Raw genomic sequence first — 5,510 nt, forward strand, 5'->3', positions numbered from 1 at the left:
GGGAGGAAGGGAGGGACGGAGGAGGGGAGGGAAGACAAAAAGGGTGTGTTAGTGGGTGGGTTCCAACCACAGGTCACTGGGGCTGAATCATTCAGGGAATCCTCTGAGAGACTGCAGAATACACTCAGTTCAACCCAGTATAGTTGAGGTATTTTCCACCATTCCTTCCCTCAGTAATTGACCTATCTCCTGATCTGTTAACACTCTTGCATGATGCCCTGCCATAGCGCATATGGAACAAGTTCTCATGGCTAAGGAAAGCCTCAGGCAAAGAGAGGTACATGTGCTTGAGGTCAAGAGCCATCTGCCTATGTCAGACCTATCCGCTAACTGCAAACGACCTGTGCATGGGCTGAGAGGGTGAGAGTATGTGCTCCCTATTTCTTCAGTTGCTTTTCGCAGTCAGTTCTCCTTTCACTCCCCTGCCTTTCTCCAGAGAACTTTCAGTGGTATGATCATTTTGTGCATTTCTGTCCTATCATTTGTATGTACCTACTTTACTATTAAATTTATTGCTTAACCAGGGGTGGGCAAACTTTTTGACTCGAGGGCCACAATGGGTTCTTAAACTGGACCGGAGGGCCGGAACAAAAGCATAGATGGAGTGTTTGTGTGAACCAATATAAATTCAAAGTAAACATCATTACATAAAAGGGTACGGTCTTTTCTTTTTTTTACTTTTATTCATTTCAAACGGGCCAGATCCGGCCCACGGGCCGTAGTTTGCCCACGGCTGGCTTAAGCTGACTTAAGTGTTTATGTTAATCTCAAATAAACCCTAACTGATACAAGATGACATGATAAAATAATTTCTTTCTATGTACATATTTTTTCACCTTAATTCCAGGAAACCAAATTCCTCTTACTTAATTCCTATCCCTGTGGAGCTATTTTATTCTCCTTTGCTGGCACCTTCTCTTCTTGACTTTTAAATATTGGAGGACTCAAAACTCTGCCCTCTGTCAGGACATACTCTCTACCTACTATCACTTAAAATATGATTGCTAGAGAAATTACTGGTATCTCAGTCACCTCCTCCCAAACCCCTTACTTCCAGTTTCCCCTGGATATTATTATCAGAGTAAATAATACCACCCAGTAGCTTAGATGAAATTCTAAGATTTATCCATCTTCTATCCTGATCACCCAACTATATCCCCCAGCAAGCCAAGCTACTAAACCCCTAAAATATATTCTGGACCAATGTCTCCACCTGCACAGCTATCACCCTAGACCAATCCCCATCATCTCCCTCCGAGACCATCACAGCAGTTTCCTCCCTGGTTTTCCTTCTTTCATACAGGTCTTTCCTAGAGTACATTTCAATACAACAATTAAGGAGTAGCCTTTTTCACCTTCTACTTAAAACCCTCCATATGCCCTATTATACTCTAACATCCAAACCTTTTACCATTAATTACAAGTCTATACCAGTAAATACCACTCTCCGGCTAGTACACTGTGGCCTCCTTGCTGTCATCAGCATAAATTAAGTTACTTTGTGCTCCTCCTAATAAAAAAATTTGCAACACACTTTAAGTTCTATCAGAACTGTTAACAGAACCAATGTTTATCATTCTAAAATTTAAGAGCCAACAAGTGCTCCATGCTCAAGCCTATCTTTTTTTTTCCTATCATGTTAACCCATGATGCTCCATAAAGGGGCTGCTAACTTAGCTTAAGTTCTAGAATCAAAAGAGCATTGAGCAGAGGTATGCCTAACCTATGATGCATGTATAGCATTATGAGTAAGAAATAAACTCCTATTCATGTAAGCCGCTGGTATATAATGATTGATAAACACACCAAACAAATTTCTGTCATAAGGCACTATATTTGCTGTTTCACTTTCTTTTTTTAAAAATATATATTTTTTATTGATTTTTTACAGAGAGGAAGGGAGAGGGATAGAGAGTTAGAAACATCGATGAGAGAGAAACATCGATCAGCTGCCTCCTGCACACCCCGCACTGGGGATGTGCCTGCAACCAAGGTACATGCCCTTGACCGGAATCGAACCTGGGACTCTTCAGTCCACAGTCCAACACTCTAGCCACTGAGCCAAACTGGTCAGGGCTGTTTCATTTTCTTGGAACCATCTTCTCCTAGCACAAAACCATCTTCTTCTTTTTGTAAAATCCTCACAGGAAGACATTATTTTATTGATTTTTAGAGAGAGAGGAAGGGAGGGAGAGAGAGAGAGAAACATTGATGTGAGAATGCAGCACAGACTAGTTGACTTCCACATGCTCTGGACCACCCTGACAGGAAATTGAACCCTCAACCTTTCAATGTAGGGGGCTATGCTCCAACCAACTGAGTCAAGCCAGCCAGGGCACATATTCTTCTTTTTAAGGCTTATTTCTTCACTTAATTTTATTCCTGTACAAATGTCAACTTTTTAGAAAGGACTTTATTCCTCCTTATGTAAGACTAGAGGCCCGGTGCATGGATTTGTGCACCGGTAGGGTCCCTTTGGCTTGGCCTGTGGAGGTTGGGCCAAAAAGGCCTCTCTGACATCCCTCAAGGGGTCCCATATTGTGAGAGGGCACAGGCCAGGCTGAGGTACCCCACCGTTGCATGACTGGGGCTGGGGAGGGACCATGGGAGGGCTTTAGGGTGTGTCTGGCCCGTCTCGCCCAGTCCCAATTGGCCGGACCCCACCAGCATGCTAACCTATTGGTTGGAATGTCTGCCCCCTGGTGGTCAGTGCTCATAATAGCAACTGGTTGAATGGTCGAACAGTCAGACACTTAGCATATTAGGCTTTTATTATATAGAATAATACATTTTACTTGATTTTCCTTCATAGTACTTACTACTAATGAAAATTTTATATCTTTTTCAAAACATTGCAAGCAAAATGAATGCAGAAATCTTGTCTCTCCTGTCCACTGTGGTATGTGACTTGTACATTCCCATCATGTAACAAGTATATTTACTGAATTGATGACCACTAGTATAATAAATATTTGTTAGATGAGTGAATGGATTATTTAAATAGTTAATATAAGAAAGTTTACCCTGCATTCTATGAAAACTTGATACAGAATCATTAACATCAAGATAATTTTTTAAATCTCAAACACAGGGAACTGTCTAGACAACTAAGCAGAGTGACTATAAGATGAGAAAATAGTGAATTGTGTTTAGACTTCACTGCAGTAACATTCAACGTGAAAAGACTATGATCAGTTTTTTCTAAATTCTGAAATTGAAGAAAATGTACTTTGACAGCACTCACCCAGCCAAAATTACATTCAAACATATGGCAACTAATATTGTGAAACATAAAGGAACACACACAAAAAAAATGGCATCCGTTTGTTCTTCTAAAATAAGAAGACCAAGCACTAAAATCAAGAAAATGTAGAGCTAAATTTAAATGAAAATCATATGAGCAAACAAAGAACTTTGAAAATGACCTATGAGTGGTACTCTCTTTAATATAAAGTCAACACTAAACTTTTGTACTTATGGTTATAGAATACAACATAAAAGTTATAAGTATTTAAATATAAAACTGAGAAGTGGTTTGAAGAAGGTTGGAGTAAATGGAAAAGCTCTAAGTAAACAACTTTTCATTTAAAAATTTCAGTCACTTCTAATTTTAGAATGTATCAGTTAGAAAAATAATGAATCCATATTTTTAATTACTATTGTTAATTTTCTTTAACTTAAAGATATGTTTTTGAAAGCAATATCTATCCTTTCAGATTAAGTTGTAGTCATCTACAGTTCAGCAATTTTTAAATCATGTTTCCGTTTCCTTTTTTAAAAATTGAAAAAGTGTTGCCAGCACCGGTTTGGCTCAGCGGATAGAGTGTCGGCCTGTGGACTGAGGGGTCCTGGGTTTGATTCCAGTCAAGGGCATGTACCTTGGTTATGGGCACATCCCCAGTAGGACATGTGCAGGAGGCAGCTGATTGATGTTTCTCTCTCATCGATGTTTCTAACTCTCTATCCCTCTCTCTTCCTCTCTGTAAAAAATCAATAAAATATATATATTTTTAAAAAGTGTTAAGTAGCATGGTATTATGACATCATTTTTCTATAAGCATATTTACTTATCGTTTCTATCTCTCACAATATGTCTCTTTCAAAATATAGGAATGACATACAGATGAATATTTTTTCAGGTTTGGAATGGGTTAGAAATCTCATTTTGTTGTTGGTTTTCCACTAAAATTCCTTGTAATGACCATATTGTCTGTTTACATCAACAATGCAGTGTTTGGTGTGTGTGTGTGTGTGTGTGTGTGTGTGTGTGTGTGTGTGTATGTATTTGAAGGAAATGAAATAGAAAAGAGTGGAAAAAATCATGTGAGCGAAAACTTCATATTTCATTATGGGTAAATAAATCTGTACATAGTATTTAAATACTACTTAGAAATATATAAATTATCACCAGAGTACATCTAAGTATTCATATTAATGACAAGGAGAGTGGGATAATAATTATGTTCTTTATAATTATTGCTATAATATTTTATTTTCCCATTAAAACTTATTTATTTCTTTGTAAATATATCTACCAAGAAATTGAACATATGAGTTTTCAGTCTATCATAGTAAGTATATGTAGAGAACAAGTTTACTTGGTGGAGCTATACAAAAGGTAGTTAAATGCTAATGCTCTATCAAATACTTTGTCAAGATCTGGGGGAAAACACATTATGCTGTTTCACTATACTAAATGGGATTGGTGTTGAGCATTATTCATGTCTACTAGTATACTGTCTCAATTATCTTATACATGAGCCACTTTCAGGTTTGAGATTAGCAAGACAGCATGATTTTATTCTGGTACAATGGGAATGTATTCTTGCTTCGGTGCATATCACTATTTGCATTTTTAGTGATTGATGGTTTGCTTATACTAGTTGTATGTTGAATTTGATTTACCTGGTTATCAAAGAGAAGTTCACAATGTGGGATGATCTTCACATGACCTAATTTATTAGCGTTGTCATGCAAATAAAATACGTCTCCTAAACTTGACAACAGCTGAATGCTCTCCAGGGAAGAGACTCTGACTCGTAAGTGAAAATGAGAGCCCTTTTCAATATATGTAAAGGGAATCTAAAAAGAAAATTCACCTCTCTCCTTGAGTGAATTGACTATAAAATTTCTGTATGGGAAATATTGGCAGCCATGTCTTCCACAGAGTTTGAAGAAAAAAAATAATGTGTGGTAGATCAAGCAGTCTCAAAGAGAGAATTGGTAAAAATTGGGAGAAAAAATGGTAATGTTTAACTCCTCATAAACTTTATTCTGACTTTTCACTCTATGATAGTTCTTTCTAATACATTTCCAATTTCTTTATTATTTCAAGTCAGATCTCTATTACTTGCAAGAAAAAGACTTCTTATCAATATATTAAATATATGCAGAATTGTTTATTCAAGAATAAGCTCTTGGCCCTGGCTGGCGTAGCTCAGTTGTTTAAATGTCATCCTGTGCAATGAAAGGTTGCCGATTTGATTCTGGTCACATGTCCAGGTTTTGAG

Source organism: Myotis brandtii, unplaced genomic scaffold (assembly GCF_000412655.1).
Source record: "Myotis brandtii unplaced genomic scaffold, ASM41265v1 scaffold737, whole genome shotgun sequence".
NCBI lineage: Eukaryota > Metazoa > Chordata > Mammalia > Chiroptera > Vespertilionidae > Myotis > Myotis brandtii.